Source organism: Gorilla gorilla, chromosome 15 (genome assembly GCF_029281585.2).
Source record: "Gorilla gorilla gorilla isolate KB3781 chromosome 15, NHGRI_mGorGor1-v2.1_pri, whole genome shotgun sequence".
Classification (NCBI taxonomy): Eukaryota; Metazoa; Chordata; class Mammalia; order Primates; family Hominidae; genus Gorilla; species Gorilla gorilla.
Genome location: NC_073239.2, coordinates 21,171,263 through 21,193,449, shown reverse-complemented (window position 1 = coordinate 21,193,449; position 22,187 = coordinate 21,171,263). Strand labels below are relative to the sequence as shown.

The window sequence follows — 22,187 nt, the reverse complement described above, 5'->3', positions numbered from 1 at the left end:
AAAAATTTTTTTAAAAAATTAGCCAGGCAGAGTGGCTTACGCATGTAGTCCCAGCTACTTGGAAGGCTGAGGCAGTGGGGGTGGGGGGCGGTGGGGCACAAGGGGATCACTTGAGTCCGGGAGTTCAAGACTGCAGTGAGCTATGATGGCACCACTGTACTCCAGCTTGAGTGACAGAGTGAGACCCTGTCTCAAAAAACAAACAAACAAACAAAAAACCCAAAACCCCTTTTGGCTCTCTGAGCAGCACCATGGCAGATGGCAAGCACAAGTACCTTAGAAAAGCGGCAAAAAGGGAGCCAAGAAGAAAGTGGTTGATCCATTTTCTAAGAAAGATTGGTACGATGTGAAAGCACTGGCTATATTCAATATATGAAACATTGGAAAGATGCTGGTCACCAGGACTCAAGGAACCAAAATTGCATCTGATGGCCTCAAGTGTCATGTATTTGAAGTGAGTCTTGCTGATCTGCAGAATGATGAAGGTGCATTTAGAAAATGCAAGCTGATTACTGATGATGTTCAGGCAAAACCTGCCTGCCTGACTTCCGTGGCATGAATTTCACCTGTGACAAAATGTGTTCCATGGTCAAAAAATGACAGACCATGATTGAAGCTCATGCTTATGTCAAGACTACTGATGGTTATTTGCTTCAGTTATTCTGTATTGGTTATACTAAAAAATGCAACAAATAGATATTCACCACCAACAGGCTCGCCAGATCTAGGAGACGATGGAAATCATGACCCAAGAGGTGCAGACAAATGACTTGAAAGAAGTGGTCAATAAATTGATTCCAGACAGCATTGCAAAAGACATACAAAACGGTTGCCAATCTATTTATCCTTTCCATGATGTGTTCATTAGAAAAGTAAAAATGCTGGCCAGGTGCAGTGGCTCACACCTATAATCCCAGCACTTTGGGAGGCCGAGGCAGGTGGATCACGAGGTCAAATTGAGACCATCCTGGCCAACATGGTGAAACGCCATCTCTACTAAAAATACAAAAATTACCCAGGCATGGTGGCATGCACCTGTAGTCCCAGCTACTTGGGAGGCTGAGGCAGGAGAATCGCTTGAACCCAGGAAGCAGAGGTTGCGGTGAGCCGAGATCATGCCACTGCACTCCAGCCTGGCAACAGAGTGAGACTCCGTCTCAAAAAAAAAAAAAAAAAAAAATTAAAAATGCTAAAGAAGTCCAAGTTTGAATTGGGAAAACTCACAGAGCTTCATGGTGAAAGTAGTGGTTCTGAGAAAGCTTCTGGACATAAGACAGGTGCCAAAGTTGAATGAGCTGATGGATATGAACTCACTGGTCCTAGAATCTGTTTAAAGTTCAGACTTTTAATAGTGGCAAATAAAAAGTTCTATTTGTGGAGAAAAAATGATTTTATAATGTTTATTATTTTAAAGAGAAAAGTTCTATAAGCATTACATCATGTTTAAATATAGAATAAGCTGAAAAAAGCAGAAATCTTTGCATATTAATAGAAAAATCTCAGAAGTCTTTATTTATTGGCAAGTCAGCTACTCTAAGGTTGTGAGGGTAACTTACTGACCTGAAAAAACACATTTTAAACCAATGTGAGATGTGGCTAATTGACTAATCAAAGTAGGAAAGACCCAGATGACTTTTTAGAATAATTCAGATCAGAGTGGATATTGACAGGGCAGATGGTGAATGGCATTGAAAGACAATGCCTTAATTTACTTACACTTTGTTTTCTAGTTTCTGTAATTTTAATTAAAGTGAGTAGAAATAAAATTTTGTCTAAGCATTTTTTCTTCCCAATATGAAAGGTGTTGACACATCATATCACTGAGTTGGAAAGATAAAGACAAGGGAAAGGATTAGAATTTGGTGTGAATTAACATATCACAGGGCTCTTGTGTCTGTAAAAGGTGAGGAAACAAACACATGTGTTAATGTAACTCCAACTGCAAAGGAAGGCTGTCAAGGCATGTGGGTTTGCTTGGCCAAAAGCTGTTGATTCCAAAAATGTAATTTCATTTGTTGGATTTTATTGTAATTAACACAGGGAGTTGCACTAGCTCAGAACTCTTATCTTTATTATCTTGGGAGAAGAATTATGAAATGTGTGCACTTACAAAATAGAATTTGTATTTTGCAGAGGGCTATAATGCTAATGGGTCTTGGGAACCTTCTGGGATTATGAATTCAAGTTTACAATTAGGGTTTCTGCTTTGCAATCTCAAATGTGGTTTACCTGGAACAGTTAGCATTTCATCTTAAATGGTATTTAATAGAACTTGGGAGCTCTTCAGAGCAGGAACTTCAATTTTTGTTGTTGTTGTTACCTATTGCAAAGCACTAAATTCACTGCTAGAGAAAACTAGCAGTCACTTTTATGTGTACATCTAATTGTTCTTTACAATCAGATAGAGATCATCTCTAACATTTAACAAACAATTCAAAAAGGCATAAAGTTTACCTCATTAATGTGTGTAGAGGATTCACTAATAATTAAGCAAAATCTTTGATACTTGTATGAAGAGAAGGTAGAGAGGATAAACAACAGGAAAACTAATTTATGGATTTCTTTAAATAGTGGATAGGGACAATTCATTCCCTCAGATATTTGTAATGAAATTTTAGAACCAGAAAATATCTACCTAGGAATACTAACGCTCAAACTTTAGCATGAGATTTATCTGCAGGTCTGAGCTCAGCTAACAACTTGTATACTGTCAAAGCAGAGACTGCCCTTTCAAACCTCTCCTTGGGAAACTAATTAGCAGAATAATAAAAAGGCAAGATCAACTCTTGTCTTCCTTGTTGGGGATATAAAAAAACAGTAGTTCTAATTAGCAATAATTAAAATTTAATTAAGAAGCTCTTTGCAATCCTCCTCCCTGCTTCCTGAACTAGTGCTTGCCAGCTCTTGGTTGTGGAGCTGTTTTTATTCCCGTGGTGCTGAATCATGGCTTAATCACAAAGCCTTAGATCACAGCTTATCCAGCCCTGAGCACTCATCACCACAGCCTTCCAAGAGTAACAAATATATATTCTAGATTTTTTAACCCAAGCGATTACTTTTTTCAGTTTTATAATCATGAATTATGACTTTTTACTTTTAAGCAGCTGATTATAGATGCCATTATAGATGAATAAAAATTGCTTTTTATTTTTAAACTTATCTTTATATTTGTTCCCCTAGTTCTACCCCTTGTTGCAACAAAAGGATAGGAGACCTCCAAGAATATTAAATATTTGAACCCAAATTTCTACTTCTATGCTTTAAAGTAAAGCAGGTAATTAGCTTAAGTATAAAAAACTAAAACATTGGTAAAACCCCAGATTTTAAAAATAAAAGTATTTGATTATATAAAAATAAAACAGTACATTGTAGATGAAGGTTAAGGAAAATAAATATAGTACTTGATGATCCTTACAAAGTGTATATGATATTCTAAGTATTAATCTGAGTTTAGGATGTTTCAAATTGTAAAAGGAATCCCACTTAATTGTGCATTTTAATGTGGTTACAATGGTGAATTTCATATCGCATGAATTTTATCTCAATAGAAAAAGGAACTCAAACTCTGACTTTGTCCTAGTTTTGGGTATGAGGATTAATCATAGTTTACAAAGAGAAAAAAGAGCCCCAAGATTTGATAGTTCATTATGAGCAAAAGAAAAAGGAAATAATCAAGAACAGAGGGAAATTAGTTTTTTTTAAAAGCCACTGAACTAAGAAATACAACCGTGGTTCTTTAATTATTAAGGGAAGGGCTCTGAATTTGCTCCATTATCTTAATTATGTTTCTGGAGCAAACATTATTTCAATGTGATAAAAGATGACATGACACTAAAGGTAAAGCCTGAGCAGATGTTACATGAGTAGCAAGCCAATAGGCCCACATTCTGGTAATTTCTTCCCCACTAGACATGTTCTCATTAATCTGTGATTAATAGGATTCAAGTATAGTAAATGATGATGATCTATTGTCTGTCTTTGTCGAGCACCATGGACGGAGTAATTTGTCAGCTCGGCTTTTGTGTGACTATTTAATAGCAAAGAGGGAGAGAGAAAAGACGCTAATCTTCTAATTGGCATCTATAGAGAAGGTCTAGGAGAATACTGCCTGTATGGAAATAGCCAGTGTAATTCCTATGCCTAAGGAAAGCAAATGCAGACTCTATGTATCTTTTATATAATTAATTGTGCCTTCTATTGAACAAAAGTTGGGGATGAGGATAAAGAAAAAACGGCAATAAAACAGTCTTAAGAGATCATAAGGTAACATTTATTAACTTAGATATGAGGCTTTTTCAACTACAGTGACTTGCCAAAAAAGTGGGCAAAAGAAAAAAAAAAACTTTTGGTTAAAAAATAGTTGCTCAGATGGACCAAAATAACAATGTATAAAATAAAAAGCCAGCATCATCATCAGTACCACCACTAGCAACACAGAATGCCCTGATGTTATGATGGTAAAAAATTTAATACATCAATAAATCAATAAATAAATTCAAAACAGATGTTTTGAATGAAAATAATTTGATGATTAGTCCTGTCAAGTCTACCGTAAAAACTTCGTCAAATGGCTATACCTTGGTGAGAATGATGTGTGAAATTGCTCTTTCCCTTTTTCTCCCTCTCCCTTTGCATCTTTAAAAATTTTTGGCCGTGCATGGTGGCTCACACCTGCAATCCCAACAGTTTGGGAAGCCGAGGCAGGTAGACTGCTTGAGCTCAGGAATTCAAGAGCAGCCTGGGCAACATGGTGAAACTCCTCTCTACAAAAATTTCAAAAAATTAGCCAGGTGTTGTGGTGTGCACCTGTAGTCCCAGCTACCCAAGAGGCTGAGGTGGGAGGATCACTTGAGCCTGGGGGATTGAGGCTGCAGTGAGCTGTGATCATGCCACAGGGCTCCAGTCTGGGCGACAAAAACAAACAAACAACAAACAAAAAACCCGTCTCAAAAATTTTTTTTCTTCTGCACACTTTTCTATATTTTAGGTTCTAGGTACTTTACTGGTTGGTGGAAATGAAAAGGACAAGGTCTCACTGGGAGAAAATATTTGCAATGTATACAACCAACAAATAATTAGTATATGCACAGTATATAGAGAAAGACTACTGATTAACCTTAGAGAGAAATTGGTGAAGAATAAAAACAGGCAGTTGACAGAAGAGGAAATCCAATAGGGTCAATGAACATATGAATAGATGTTCAATATAACTAATAATCAGGACAATTTAAGTCAAAAGAATAAGATGTCATCCTCGCCCATCGGATTAGCCAAAATTTAAAAAATGGACTAGATCACATGGGGACTTAAATATGAGCGGGAGTAAAAATCAGACAACCATTTTAGAATGCAATTTGTCAATATCAAGTAATTCATTTTCAATTTATCAGTATGTATAGCAATTCTACTTCTTGAACATATCCCAAAGAAACCCTTGCACATGTGCACAGAGATATCTAGAAGAATATTCATTACAGCATTGTTTATAATAGTGAAAAATGAAAACTACCTACATATTCACCAGGGATGTGTTCATACTATAGAATGCTATATAGCAGTTTGAATGAATACATGAATGATTATTACCAACATGGATAAGCCTTAAAGCTCAGAGTAAGTTAAGAAAATTTAGCAAATTTAAGAATATTCAGGGTATGCCACTACTAAAATAGTTTTAAAGCATATGCAAAACAATAAAATGCATATATATTAATATATGGATACATACATATGTGATAACACTGTAAAAACATGCATGGGAATGACATAACACCAAATCCTGGATAGTAGTGATTATCTCTGAGAAGGGAAGGAAGAAAATGAATTTGGAAGGTTTCAACAGTATTTCTAGTGTTTCATTTTTAAAAAATGCAATAAATGTAACAAAATGTTAAGATTTGGTAATGCTGGATGATAAGTCTTTGTTACATTATTCTCTATGTTTTTATTTTTTATTCTCTATTTTTGAGAATATTTTGAAATAGTTCATAGTTTCAGAAGTGGAAAAATGCACAAGGTAAGGAAAAAACATATGGTTTCTAATTTCCAGGTGCTACTATTGTGTCAGGTGAATAGACAATTCACAAATAGCTGTAATGTAGTTTGATAAGTGTTTCAATGTGGCCACAAAGTGCTATATGTAGATATAGATTCACACACACACACTCTTTAAGATATATATATGTATGCTGTTAAGACATATGACCAGATTCTTTCGGTATCAAGTAGTTGAACCAAAAAATATAATTGACTTTTAAATGTCTTTTCAAATTTAGACAGAAAAAATGTGGTGGTAGCGGCAGTAGTAGCAGTAGTGTAGTAGTTTCTTCTTCTTCTTCTTTCTTCTTCTTCCTCCTCCTCCTCCTTCTTCTTTCTTCTTCTCCTTCTTTTTCCTCTTCCTCCTCTTCTTCTTCCTCCTCTTCCTCTTCTTCTTCCTCCTTTTCCTCTTCTTCCTCTTCCTTCCTCTTCTTCCTCTTACCTCCTCTTCCCTCCTTCTCCTTCCCCCTCCTCCTCCTCCTTCTTCTTTTGGCAAAAGGGCAAAGATTAGGCTGTAGTTTCTAAGAACAGCATTAAAATCTCTAATTTTATGCCTTTCATGAACTTGAGAAGCTAATTTATTTGCCTCAAATAGTTAAAAAAAAAAAAGTAGTTGGTGGGGTGGGGGTGGAATGGGGTTTTGATAGAGAATCTTTTAAGGTCTTTTCCAGTTTGAAAAATTTAAGATTCTATTTTTTTTCCCGAAACATTAACCCCAATTTATATGAACAAGATTTTCCAAGATTTTCCCCCAAATTAGTAATAAAAATACATTTATTCATGAAATATTATAGTTGTTATCAAAAGGCAAAGAAAAACTTTTATGAAATTAGAAGTAAACCATTCTTTTTTTTTTTTTTTTGAGATGCAGTCTTGCTCCGTCACCCAGGCTGAAGTGCAGTGGCAAGATCTTGGCTCACCGAAACCTCCATCTCCCAGGTTCAAGCAATTCTTCTGCCTCAGCCTCCCGAGTAGCTGGGATTACAGGTGCGTACCACCACGCCTGGCTAATTTTTGTATTTTTACTAGAGACAGGGTTTCACCATGTTGGCCAGGCTGGTCTCAAACTCCTGATCTCAGGTGACCCGCCCACCTCACCCTCCCAAAGTGGTGGGATTACAGGCGTGAGCCACTGCACCCGGACTCTTTTTTTTTTTTTTGAGATGAAGTTTCGCTCTTGTTGCCCAGGCTGGAGCACAATGGTGCGATCTTGGCTCACTGCAACCTCTCTCTCCTGGGTTCAAGAGATTCTCCTGCCTCAGCCTTCCGAGTAGCTGAGATTACAGGCGCCCGCCACCATGCCTGGCTAATTTTTGCATATTTAGTAGAGATGGGGTTTCACCATGTTGACCAGGCTGGTCTTGAACTTCTGACCTCAGGTGATCCACCCGCCTCAGCCTCCCAAAGTGCTCGGATTACAGGCGTGAGCCACCGTGCCCAGCTTTTTTTATTAAAATTTTTTTTTTTTAGAGACAGAGTTTCACCCTGTCACCTGGGCTGGAGTGCAGTGGGGAGATCATAGCTCACAGTAACCTTTAACTCCTAGGCCCAAGTGATCCTCCTGCCTCAGCCTCCCAAGTAGGACCACTACTCCTGGCTAATTTAAAAAAAAAAATTTGTAGAGATAGAGTCTTGCTCTGTTGTCCAGGCTGGTCGTGAACTCCTGACCTCAACTGATCCTCCTGTCTCAGCCTCTCAAAGTGCTGGGCTTATGGGCATGAGCCACTGTGCCAAGCCATTCTTGATGGGAAGCTAAAAGAAACAGCTAATTTGTTGTGATTAGATTTTGAGAAGGAGATCTAGAGATTCGGAGAATATATATATTCTTTATTCAAAGTACATGGAGAGAGCTGGAGAGAGATGCATCAGATTTTAGACTATGAGATCTGCAGATACAAATTTGTATAATTGGGACTTCTGAGATAGGTAGAAATATTTTAGCTTATATGTTACATTTCTGAACCTAACAGGATTCTACATCAAGGATGATTATTTTTAGATCAGGCAATGAGCTGAACTTCTTTGGTCCCACATGCTGAGCTGCAAATATACTCCCTAGTGACTTTTTATCACTTAAGGTATTCTGCAAAGTATTCTCTAATCTTCCTAAAAATACTAATCCTGAGTACAACATGAAGGGACCAGAAAGCAAAAATGTATGTTTGTCAACAATGTAATAATTATTGTCTCTGCTCCTTGATAATAATCTGGCTGGTAATAAACCTTTGACGGCCTCTGATCCTGGCCCTTCAGGATGTTGATTTCTGGTTGGAAAAATTAATTCTCCTGGAGGATAAAAAGATAGAAAAAGACAGTCTTCTGTTTACATTCCTCTGGCAGCCAGGTTTAAACATTAAGGTATAAAACCTCCCAAATCTCCTCAAACTGTGTTTGTTTTTGTTTGCTACAGCCTAAAAAGGAATCCTTCCTTTTTTCTTTTATTTCAGAAGCCTTTTCCATTTTGGTTGGTATGGATTATAATGTTAAGAAAGTACTGCGGATTATTTGGGTTCAGTTGGAAGAAGAGACTATTTTCCATCTATTTCTTTCTTTAATCTCTTGTTTTTTTGGCTCTTATCCTCACCACTCTACAGAAAATATTCTAAAATTAACTGCTCCTGGCTAAACCTAATAGTCTTTTTTTCCCCTTGGCACAGTTTTTTTTTCCTTTTTATTTTGAAATAATTATAGATTCATAGGAAGTCATGAAAATTAGTAGAGACAAATCCGGTACACCCCTCCCCCAGTTTCTCCCAATAGTAACATCTTACATAATAAAATCTTATATCATCTTATATAAAGAAATTGAGATTTTACCAGTTTTACATGCATTCATTTGTGCATGTGAGTGTATGTGGTAGTTCTATGCAATTTTATCATATGTGTAGGTTTGTGTTAACACTACCACAATCAAGAAACAGAACTTTTCTATTGCCACAAAGATCCCTTATGCTACCCCTTTTTACAGTTATACCCACTCCCTTTCCTCTCTACAACCCCAGGAAACCACTAATATGTTCTCCATTTCCATAATTTTATCATTTTGAGAATGTTGAATAAATCGAATAATATAAATACGTAACCTTTTGAGGTTGGCTTTAGTCTCTCAGCATAATTCTCTTGAGAGCCATCCAAATTCTTGCATATAATACTAGTTCATTCATTTTGATTGTTGAGTAGTATTTTGTAGTTTGTTTAACCAATCACCATTTGAAAAACATTTGGGTTGTTTCCAGTTTTTGGCTATTATCAGTAAAGCTACTATGAACTTTCATGTACAGGTTTTTGTGTGATGAATAGTATTTTGAAATCTTGAACTCCTCTCTGCTTTCACCATTATTGCTATTCTGTTCTTATGCAAAACCAAACCCTCATTGTTTGTCAAATATTGTTTCTCTTTACCTCTTATGCTACTTGACCTGCATCAGAGGTTCTACAAGGCTCAGACCTTGGTCCTCAAAGGGAAGCTACTTTTGAGGAAAGGTTATGTACTCTCATAGCTTCAAATGCCATTTTTTGTGCCTTATAGATCTATATCTATAGACAACTACCTATATGGTACGTCTACTTGTATATCATGCCAGTACCCCACCCTGAGAGCCTTCCTACTCTCACCATTCTCCTAGTTTTCTATGATCATAGTCTTGTAATTGCTTTTGATTCTTCCTTTTCCTTAGCTTTCCACGTTCAATTATTTACCAAACTCTGAGGTCACCTTTTGATGAGCATTCACAAAGGAAACAAATATCTAACATTCTTTGCCCACTAAGAGAGATCTACCCACATATCTCTTCTCCAGACCTCCTTGTCACCAATTTTTCCAGTCATGTTCCTTCTAAGTCACTGATCATCCAGCCAACTATTGGCTGTAGCCCATAAACCATATAGACTCACACTGTTGGCCATTTCTCCTTCTAAGCAAAATGAATAACTAGGTACACTGCTCAAAGTACCTTCTGGGAGGATTTACCTTCACCGCTGTCCTTCAGGGTGTCCCAGAAGGGACTGTCTTGTGTAGTTGTCCACTTGTGGGTTGTATCGCATATTGGGCAGGATCATCTATAAATCAGGCCTGAGTTTTCTCTTCCTCAGTAAACTGTAAGGAACTCTCCATAAGGCTGTAGAGAAGGGGTCTTTTACTGCAAAGAACACTCAGCAGAATTCAGGGGTTCAATGCTCCCAGTTTCATCAGGGTCTTCTCACATGTTCCCATTTCAATTATTCATTTTGGAAAAGATGAAAATTACTTGACATAACCTGTTTATCACGGAAAGTGTGAGAAAATTTGTCCTCCGTCACTGTCAACATGAATACAAATTACAACATTTCTGGAGGGATGTATGGCAATATTTATCGTAATCTTAAATTGGAGTAATCTCTGATTCAGTAATACTTTCAGGAATGTGTCCTAAATTTTCCCAATAATTTATAATAGCAAAATAAAAATGGAAATGTCTCAAATGTCCACCAACAGAAGCTTAGATGGGGGAAAAAAGGTATATCTATACATTGTATACTATCCACAATTAAAAATGGGTAAGTAGATCTCATCTATTGATATGGGAAAATATTTAAAATGTTGTCTAGTGAAAAATGACAGATAGTTTAAAAAGGATAAAGTCTTGTGTGTGTGTGTGTGTGCATGTGTATGTGCTTTGAGAGATTCTGAAAGGAGCAGTGGTTTACCCTAGGTGCTGGGAGTTCTAGTATATTATACTTCATTCTTTATATTTTATATATTATATTCATATTTTTCTGTCCTACCAGAATGTATGATTATTAGAATCAGAAAAAAACTATTTTCACTAAAAATTTAATTGCAGCCATCACTAAAGAAAATCTCAGGCTAGGCGTGGTGGCTCATGCCTGTAATCCAAGCACTTTGGGAGGCCAAGGCAGGTGGATCACTGGAGCCCAGGAGTTCAGGCCCAGCCTGGACAACATAGTGAGATTCTGCCTCTACAAAAAATAAAAAAATTAGCTTGGCGTGGTGACATATGCCTGTGGTCCTGGCTACTCAGGAGGCTGAGGTGGGAGGATCACTTGAGCCTGGGAGATCAGTGCTACAGTGAGCCGTGAGTGCACCACTGCACTCCAGCCTGGGCAATACAGTGAGAGCCTGTTTCTCACACACAAAGATAAAATCTCAAAGATTATTCACAGTATACTCCTTAATATACAATGCAGACGCAAGATAACAGTTAATGCCATCTTTTGGTCACCTAAATAGTGACTAAGCAAATTTTGTATGTGTTCGAACATTTCTTCCTGTGTTACTATAATTACATGCCCATATAATATAGAATGTCTTACCCTGCAGTACCCCACTGAAGAGTTTTATTACCATGAAGTGACATGATGTAATATAGTAGTCAGTTCTAGGTTTCTCTGGCTGGGAAATCTTAGGCAAGTTACTTGGCCTCTCTGAATCTCAGCTTCCTCATTTGTAAAAACAGTATCTGTACTACCCAATTCACAGAGTTGTAAGGATCAAATGAGATGTATGTGACAACACTGTCTAAACTCTAACATGCAGGTGCAGTTCTATTATTCGCATTATGTTTATTAAAATAAGTAAAACTACCATTAACAATTAACGCTACAGGGGGATGAAATGTGCTCTAAGATAGGTCCAACATATGTAAACAAGCTATGTGGCTGAGATCATCTTTCCTTTGCTATGACTAAACAAATAGCTTTATATAGTATGCCAGGCTGAAATGTTCTAAAGTGCCAGCTCTTGTTTCTTTTTTAAGAAACCACTAACTAATACACTAGTAAACCAGCAGCTCCTCTAAAAAATAGTGTTACCCTTCTGCAGGAACATCTGATTTTTCTCTTTCTGAAACTTCCAGGCTGGGCACGGTTGGCTCATTTCTGTAATCCCAGCACTTTGAGCCCAGGAGTTTGAGACCAGCCCGGGCAACAGAGTGAGACCCTGTCTCTACAAAAATAAAAACAAAAACAACAACAACAACAACAAATTCCAGAAGCTCTTTTCCTTTTTTCCATCAATTCTGCCACTGCTCAAGTGCTCAGGTCCAAAGTGCAGCATATCAATATATAGTCGTGCGCTGCACTGCATAATGACGTTTCAGTTAACAATGGGCCACATATACAATGGTGGTCCCATAGGATTATAATGGAGCTGAAAAATTCCTATCTTGTGACATCATCACTACTGTAACATCTAGCACAATGTATTACTCATGTGTTTGTGGTGATGCTGGTGTAAACCAACCTACTGCACTGCCAGTAGTATAAAAGTATGGCACATGCAATTATGTATAGTACATAATATCTGATAATGATAATAAATGACTATGCCACTGGTTTATGTATACCATCTAAGTTTGTGTAAGTACACTCTATGTTTGAACAATGACAAAATCACCTAAGGACACATTTCTCAGAATGTATCCCTGTCGTTAAGTGATGCATGACTGTACCAGTGTCACTTTCAAGACAGAATGAGAACTGAAACTTTTGTCTTTTTACCCCAGTTGACTTATCTCTAGTTGGTAAAGTTATTACCAGAACCATGAGTAGCATTTTTTTTTTTTTAGACAGAGTCTCACTCTGTCCCCCAGGCTGGAGTGCAGTGGTGTGATCTCGGCTCACTGCAACCTCTGCCTCCTAGGTTCAAGTGATTATCCTGCCTCAGCCTCCCGAGTAGCTGGGATTACAGGGATACACCACCACGCCTGGCAAATGTTTGTATTTTTAGTAGAGATGAGGTTTCACCATGTTGGCCAGGCTGGTCTTGAACTCTTGACCTCAAGTAATCCACCACCTCAGCCTCCCAAAGTGCTGGGATTACAGGTGTGAGCCACCGCGCCCAGCCGTGATTTGCTTTTTAATGTTATAATTATGTATGTTCATTTGTAAGAACTGTAGATCCAAATGTGAACAAACTGATTTTAAAGTAATTATGGCCATAGCTATGCTTCCTATTACATATCTTTTGCTGAAGTAACCAGGAGGTAGGGCTGATATGGACGATAGTTTAGCCCATGTGGATGAAATATTAAATGCCTTTATAGGAGCTGGTTTAAGATTCTGAGTTTTACATAAGAATAAGTGAGGCTGTGCAGAATGTAATCTTGTTTCAGAAATAGCATCTTGTAAAATTACTGTTATTAGATATTGTTATTAGATATTCAACAGTGTCAGTCTCATTTGAATTGGGATAAAGCAAGAGCATAGGGATAAGGTAAGGTCAGATAATTGCTTTTCTGGTACTAAAGTCATATTCTAAATCAATAATTATAGTTTGCCTTTCAGTGAACTAAGGCTTCGGATTACAAGTTGATTTTTCTTTTGTGGGGATGAGGAAGATAGGTACTATCACATTTAAAATGATATCAAGCCTAGAACTTTGGAGAAAGTGAAATGGGGAGAATAATCTTTAAATCTAGAATGAGAATCAAATTTTAGACTCTGACATTCTTTCTACTGAAAATTATAGAATCACATTTTGATAGTTTGAACCAAATAAAACACAAAAGCAATTGCTAAGTGTTGATAGGTAAAGAATGTGATTCAATCCACTAGGAAGATTTTGATCCAAAAATGAAACAGTTTTTCTCCCCTGCTAGTCAGGCAGAAATCTAATTACTCTTGTTTGATCTACTATGGAGAGGTAAATGTGAGAGGTATAGATTATGGACAGTTTTATGGATTTTAATCTTAGAAATCAACAAGTGAAGGTTTTACACTTGCACATAGTTACTTAACTGGTGTTAAGAATAAAACCTAATCAATAATTTTTGTTTTACTGTGATTTGCTCTAGTTCCAATTATGATGTTGGCTATTTCATAGTCCCTTTGTTTATATGAATGCTTTAAAGATAATCTCTCTCTAGTTGAGTTTAATGTGGGACTAGTTTTCATTTCATACAATGTCTCAGAAACAAAACCAGAATAAAGGAAACTTAATAAAGACAAGTTCTAGGAAAGTTGGGAACATAAAGAGAGATGAACTGAAATGAGTCTCTTTTCCTTTAAGTTGTGTCAATCCTCATTACTGTTTGAATAGTTCAATCCAACAAAGCATGAGAATGAGATGGACCATATGTACATGACAGGTGTAAAGTGGAATACTCTTGCTTTCCTTTGCAAAATGGTGCAGTGAGAAGACCTAGGTTCTGGACCTAGATCTGGTCCTTAGGAGCCGAATGACCTGGTATTGAAAGTCTGATATAACAAAGGGCTGAGATAGCACTCACTGATCCCTCATTCTAGGCGTGGTGCTAAATACTTTATACATATGCTTTCTTTTCATCATCAAAACAATTCTGTTAAGTAAATGGTATTATCTTTTTTTTTTTTTTACAGATAGTAGGACTGAACTTCTGAGAGGTTAAGTGACATGGCACAGATTACACAGAAGAGAAAGATTTTGAAGATCAGATGAAGTAATGTTACCTTGGAATACTGCAGAGGAAGGTATCCAAAGGTTTAGGGGTATTGGAATGTTAGAGTTATCATGTAAACCTGCTCACTCACCCAAGGAGGGTCCAGAGGGTACACCTTTCACCAGGACTGTCAGAAAGAAATTTGCGAGGGCACCTCAGCATCCCCTAAGTACTCTAACTTGAATCATCAAAACAGAGTCACAGTTCCTTTGTAAAAGTATTTTAAAACAGCAATCTGAAAATTGACAAATGCTATAAAAATTTCAACTACTGTTACTATTATTATTTTAGTCCTCAGCAAGGAAAATAAAAATTTGTTCTTTCTGAGTGCTCTTTCCAGACAGGCTTCCACTTATTCTGCATCAGTATAATAACTGCCTCCCAAAAAAGGGCATAATTAGTGTTTGCAGGTATTCCATTGGCCCTATTGCCACAATTGGTAGACACAGTTATTTTTGCCAAGTTGATGACAGGTCCAAGAGGAAAACAAAAGGAAATCAACTTTTCTTACTATTCTGTTAGGACCTAATAAAATCTCAGTGTGTTAAGAAAAATCATACACTTTATCGTATGTGTGGGAATCACTGGGCTCTGATGACTTGCATCATAATAGGTCTCTTGGGAAGGGTCACTCTTTACTGATGACTTCACTGCCTTGTCTCTTTTTATGCACACAAGCAGGGCACACATAACCTATTTGTCAATTTCACAAGCACTCAGCTGTAAACAACAATGACTCTTAGATTATCTTGGTAGTTGGTGTGTCCTGAGAGATAAGACTGCTTCTTCCCCAGCTGCCTCACTCCTGAATGACCGGCAACTTCTTTAGAAGAGGCTGCTGCCCTTTCCCTTACATAAAGGTTATCAAAATACCCACCATCCAATTCTCTGTTTTCCCTGTGGCCATAACTACTATTAAAACAACCTTCTTATGGGAATATAATACCAAACAGTAGGGAAAAAGAGGCAAAACTTCATTCCCATGTTCTGACTAGGACTATGTGGTTTGTTACATCTTTTCTCAACCAAATGTTACTAATGATACTTTCTAGCCTATTTTGCCTCCCAGGAGTCAAATCATCAAATACAGCATTTTGTTAGTTCTCACGACCCTGATGCATTCTGATCCCCATTTATTTAGTGGTGAAGACTGAGGGAATTCTCAGCAGGCCAATAATAGAAAGCATTAGGAAAAGCTCTGGACTGAGAAATCTGATTACATGCCATTCTACTGTATTTTGCATGTCACAAGTGACCTCTTTTAGTATCTAAAGTTTCTTTCTCCATAAAAAAAAGAATGTACCTTTTAGGGCTCTAAACAAAATGAGTGAAATATATCTAAAGTTGTATATGTGATCCACATCAGCTCACAATTGTTCTGCTACAATGACATGCCAACAGATTTCCTCCTCCTAAGTTTCTTTTTAAAACTCTGGTTGCTTGGAAGCAATATGGACATTGACAATGACAGGCCTTACGAGCTATCTGGTCCCATTTTGAGAGCTGGGTCTTGCTTATTCTTATCCAAAAGACTTGAGAGCAGGGCCTGATGAAGTCTCAAAGTATGGAGCAATCTTATTGATTGAAGCCAGAAGGAGAGGGTCAATCCAAAATTTGGAGGAAGGCCACACAGGCATACCACTACTTTCACAGGATCTTTAAATATGTTGTTAGGTTATTATATAATATTATCTATAAATACAAGATTAAATTATCATTAAAGAAAATATGTTTATCCGAGGCCCCATAACAACTAGCCACGATTTTTTTCTCTAAAATTAAAAATTATTATTATTATTATTTTTTCTTTTTTTATTATTATTATACTTTAAGTTTTAGGGTACATGTGCACAATGTGCAGGTTAGTTACATATGAAAAAATATTTTCTTATTTGTATTCTGTGTTTCAAAGTAACTATGACTTTTTAAGATAATAATTTTTTATTTCTTGGATGAATAACATTGCAGTAGTGACAGATTAAAACACTTAAAAATCTCACCTCGCACCAAATCAATAGTTTTGGTTCACTTTTCTATGTTCATTTCTGTACTGGACTATATGTATATATAATTTTATGCAATTGAGGCCACTGCATAGATATAATTTTATATGCTTTTTTTTCCTTCAGAGAGGAAAAAAATTTGACATTTGTGTAGGATCTACTAGGGTAGGGCACTATTTTAGACTCATTAATATACTTTATATCTTTTATTTCTCAGAAAGGTATATATATTATTATTCTCTTGTTTATGTAGAGAGATTAAATAACTTTCTGAGATCACACTGAAAGGCAATGCGGCCAATAATCAAAGGGATTCAAACTTGTATTTTTTTTCATTATACAATGCTGCCTCATTTAATTTCTTCCCTATACTTTACTACAAAGTTTTTTTGTTTGTTTTGTTTTTTGTTTGTTTGTTTGTTTTAGATAGAGTTGCTCTGTCACCCAGGCTGGAGTATAGTGGTGCAATGTAAGCTCACTGCAGCCTCCGTCTCCTGGGTTCAAGCGATTCTTGTGTCTCAGCCTCCCAAGCAGTTGGGACTACAGGCGCACGCTACCACGCCCGGCTAATTTTTTGTGTTTTTAGTATAGAAGGGGTTTCACCATGTTGGCCAGGCTGGTCTCGAATTCCTGGCCTCAAGTGATCTGCATGCCTCGGCCTCCCAAAGTGCTGGGATTACAGGCGTGAGCTACCATGCCCGGCCTACTATAAAGTTTTAATTTTAATAGCCTCTTAAAATTTAATTAGATTGTAAGCTCCCTGATTAGGTCTCATTTCTATCCTCAGCACTCAATAGATGTTCAATAAATATTTATTCAATAATGCAAACCTCTATTCACTCAATTCATTCTCCTTTCCCTATTCCTTGGGATGAAAAGCTCAGGGACACTGAGACCTATAGCATATATTTTATCCCTTATATTTATTTGGCTTCTTTTCATTTAGTCCTCATAACAGCTCAGTAGGATATGTACTATTATCACCCCCATCCATTTTACATATAAGCAAACCACGGCACTGGAAATAAACTTGAGGGTTGGGGACTTCAAAGTCCAAACTTTTAATTATTACACTATTTTATTCTACATAGATTATTCAAAGTTGCAAGTAAATCATATGTTTATATGCCATATGTAACTTCAATTCACCCAAACAGTTTGTTTTATATAGGAATTATGTCATGAATTTTTTTTTCTTTTTTTGAGACAGGGTCTTACTTTGTCACCCAGGCTGAGTGGAGTGGCATAATCATGGCTAAATGCAGCCTCAACCTCCTAGGCTCAAGCGATCCTCCCACCTCAGCAACCTCCCAGAGTAGCTGGGACTACAGGCATGTGCCATCACACCCAGATAACTAAAAAAATTTTTTTTTAGAGATGAGGTCTCGCTATGCTGCCCAGGCTGGTCTTGAACTCCTGGATTCAAACAATCCTCCCACCTCGGCCTCCCAAAATGCTGGGATTATAAGCGTGATCCACTGTGCCTGGCCTGAAATAGTTTATAAAGCAAAATAATACCTCCCAAATTTATTTAGCTGACTCTAGATTTTCTTAGACATTAAATTTTCTTCAGTAATAGCCATGAGTTTTTAAAATTCAGGAAATATTGAGTACCTACTGTGTGCCAGATATTTGGGATAGAACGGTGGGTAAATTGTACATAGTTTTTAACCTCTTGGAACTTATAGTCTAGTGTTGTGTGTTATGTCTAGGCTTCTTTGAGAATCCTTATCTTATCATCTGGGTATTTTCTTTACGCTCCTATAGCATTCTGCCTTTATTACATACTTTAAAATTTATTTTATTATTTTTAAATGTATCCCTTGAGTCATACTTTATTATATTAAGATATAATAAAAGTATAAAAATATACTAAAATATGCATCTATCCATCATACAGTTGTAAATAGGATATTACCTATAGAATATTTCCAATGAAACCCTCTCCCCAATTGTATTCAATTCCCTTTCCTATAGAAAGGAAAGCATTATTCTGATGATAGCCATTAGCTATTATGGTAACATGTGTATATATATATATATATATATATATATATATATATATATATATGTATGTCATGGGGCCTCAGATAAAGGTTTTTTTTTTTTTGAGATGAAGTCTTGCTCTGTCGCTAGGCTGGAGTGCAGTGGCATGATCTCGGTTCACTGCAACCTCCAACTCCCTGGTTCAAGCGATTCTCCTGTCTCAGCCTCCCAAATAGCTGGGATTACAGGCACACACCACTGCGTCCAGCTAATTTTTGTATTTTTAGTAAAGACGGGATTTCACCATGTTGGCCAGGATGGTCTCGATCTGACCTCGTGATCTGCCTGCCTCAGCCTCCCAAAGTGCTGGGATTACAGGTGTGAGCTACCGCACCCAGCCCATATTTTCTTTAATGATAATTTAATCTTGTATTTATATAATATATATTAAAATTTGTCATTTTAACCATTTTTAAGTGTTCATTTCATGGCATTAATTACATTCACAGTGTTGCGCAACCATCACCACAATCTGTTTCCAAAACTTTTTCATCACCCCAAACAGAAATTCTGTAACCAACAAGCAATAAGTTCCCATTCTCTCCTCCATCCAGCCCTTGGTAATTTCTAATATATTTCCTGTCTCTATGAATTTTCCTATTCTACATATTTCATATAAGTGGAATCATAGAATATCTTGTCTCTGTCTCTGAAAAAAAAATGTTTTTTTTTTCTTTCTTCTTTTTTTTTTGAGACAGAGTCTCACTCTGTCACCTGGGCTGGAGTGCAGTGTCGTGATCTTGGCTCACTGCAACCTCCACCTCCCAGGTTCAAGCGATTCTCCTGCCTCGGCCTCCCAAGTAGCTGGGATTACAGGTGTGCACCACCACACCGGCTAATTTTTGTATTTTCAGCACAGGCGGGGGTTCACCATGTTGGCCAGGCTGGTCGTGAACTGCTGACCTCAAATAATCTGCCTGCCTCAGCCTCCCAAAATGCTGGGATTACAGGCATGAGCCACTGTGACCAGCCTAGCATAATGTTTAAAGTTTCATCCATATTGTAGCATGCATCGGAACTTCACTCCTTGTTAAGGCTGAATAATATTCTGTTCCAAATATATATATTCATTTTGTTTATCCCTTCATCTGTTGATGAAAACTGTATTGTTTCCATCTTTCGGTTCTTGTGAATGATGCTGCAGTGAACACTGGCATACAACTATCTGAATCTCTGTTTTTAATTCTATTGGCTATGTAGCTAGGAGTGGAATTGCTGGGGTGTATGGTAATTGTATGTTTAGCTTTCTGAGGAACTGTCAGACTGTTTTCCACAGCAGCTGCATAATTTTACATTTCCACCAGCAATACATAAAGGTTCTAATTTTTCCACATCCTTGCCAACACTTGTTATTTTCTGTTTTACAAAAAGAATTATAGTGATACTGATAGGTTTAAAGTGATATTTCGTTGTAGTTTTGATTTGCATTTCCCTACTGACTAATGATATTGAGTATCTTTTCATGTGCTTATTGGCCATTTGCATATCTTCTTTGGAAAAATATCGATTCCGTTCTTTTTTTTTTCTTTTTTTGAGACAGAGTTACGTTCTTTCACCCAGGCTGGAGTGCAGTGGCCCAATTTCGGCTCACTGCAACCTCCGCCTTCCAGTTTCAAGTGATTCCCCTGCCTCAGCCTCCCAAGTAGCTGGGATTACAGGTGCCTGCCACTACGCCTGGCTAATTTTTTTTTTTTTTTTGTATTTTTAGTAGATACAGGGTTTCACCATGTTGGCCAGGCTGATCTCGAACTCCTGACCTCGTGATCTGCCCGCCTCAGTCTCCCAAAGTGCTGGGATTACAGGCGTGAGCCACTGCGCCCAGTCTCAATTCAGTTCTTTTGTACGTTTTTGAATTGGGTTGTTTTTTTGTTGTTGAGTTATAGGAGTTGTGGGTTTTTTTGTTTGTTTATTTTTATTTTTATTTTTTGAGATGGAGTCTCACTCTGTCACCCAGGCTGGAGTGCAGTGGTGCGATCTCGGCTAACTGTAACCTTTACCTCCTGGGTTCAAGCCATTCTCCTGCCTCAGCCTCCCGAGTAGCTGGGACTACAGGCGCTTACGATCACGCCTGGCTAATTTTTTGTATTTTTAGTAGAGACGGGGTTTCACTGGGTTAGCCAGGATGGTCTTGATTTCCTGACCTCATGATCTGCCTGCCTTGGCCTCTCAAAGTGCTGGGATTACAGGCATGAGCCACCACACCCGGCTAGGAGTTTTTAAAATATTCTGGATATTACATGCTTATTAGATGTATGACTTGCAAATATTTTCTACCACTCTGTTGATTGTCTTTTCATTTCCTTGATAATGTCCTTTGATACACAAACATTTTTAATTTTGATGAAGTCCAACTTTGTTTTTTCTTTTGTTGCTCAGGCTTTTGGTATCATATCTAAGAATCCATTGCCAAATTTAAGCTCATGAAGATTTACCCTTTTGTTTTCTTGTAAGAGTTGTATGGTTTTATCTCTTAAATTTATTTTGGATCATTGTTCCATTTTGAGTTAATTTTTGTATATAGTACGAGGTAGGAAGCCCATTTCATCCTTTTGCACATGTATATCCAGTTGTCCCAGTCCCATTTGTTGAAAAAAACTATGTTTTCCCCATTGAGTTGTCTTGGTAACCTTGTCAAAAATCAATTGACCATAAATGTAAGAGTTTATTTCTGGGATCTCTATTCTACTCCAATGATATGCATATACACACACACCCCCATATAAATACATATATATATTTATAAATTAGAAAATATATAATTATAAATAAATATATATTTGGCCAGGTGTGGTGGCTCACGCCTGTAATTCCAGCACTTTGGGAGGCCAAGGCAGGTGTATCACCTGAGCTCAGGAGTTTGAGACCAGCCTGGCCAACGTGGTGAAACCCCATCTCTAGCAAAAATACAAAAATTAGCTGGGCGTGGTGGCACGTGCCTGTAATCCCAGCTACTCAGGAGGGTGAGGCAGGAGAATCGCTTGAACTCGGGAAGCGGAGGTTGCAGTGAGCGGAGACTGCACCACTGTACTCCAGCCTCGATAACAGAGTGAGACTCTCTCAGAAAACAAAACAAAACAAATATATATATATGTATATATTTATCCTTATGCCAGTAACACAGTTTTGATTACTGTAGCTTTGTAGTAAATTTTGGAATTGTGATGTGTGAGGTTTCCAACACTGTTCTTAATTTTCAAGACTCTTACGGGCTATTCAAGGTCCCTTGCAATTCTACATAAATTTGAAAATCAGCTTTTCCATTTTTGCAAAAGAAGGCGGTTGGATTCTTTTTTTTTTTTTTTTTTTTTGAGACAGGGACTCACTTTGTTGCCCAGACTAGAGTATAGTGCCATGATTACAGCTCACTGCAGCCACGACCTCTCCCACTCAGGTGATCATTTCACCTCAGCCTCCCAGGTAGCAGGAACTATAGGCGTGCACCACCACACCCTACTAATTTTTTAAATTATTTTGTAGAGATGGGGTTTCCCCATGTTGTCCAGGCTGGTCTCGAACTCCTGGGCTCAAGCGATCTTCCTGCCTTGGCCTCCCAAAGTGCTGGGATTACAGGTGAGAGCCACTGCAAAGCTGCTGAAATTTTGATAGTGATTGTATTGAAACTCTAGATCACCATGGGTAATACTGACTTTTTTTTTTCCTTCACACAGGGTCTGGCTCTGTTGCC

General features: G+C 37.5%; 1 pseudogene; it reads left to right on the top strand.

The window, feature by feature from the left end:
- The first annotated feature begins 251 nt into the window (after window positions 1-251).
- On the top strand, window positions 252-4,144 carry LOC101131648 (small ribosomal subunit protein eS1-like; annotated as a pseudogene).
- The last annotated feature ends 18,043 nt before the right edge of the window (window positions 4,145-22,187 follow it).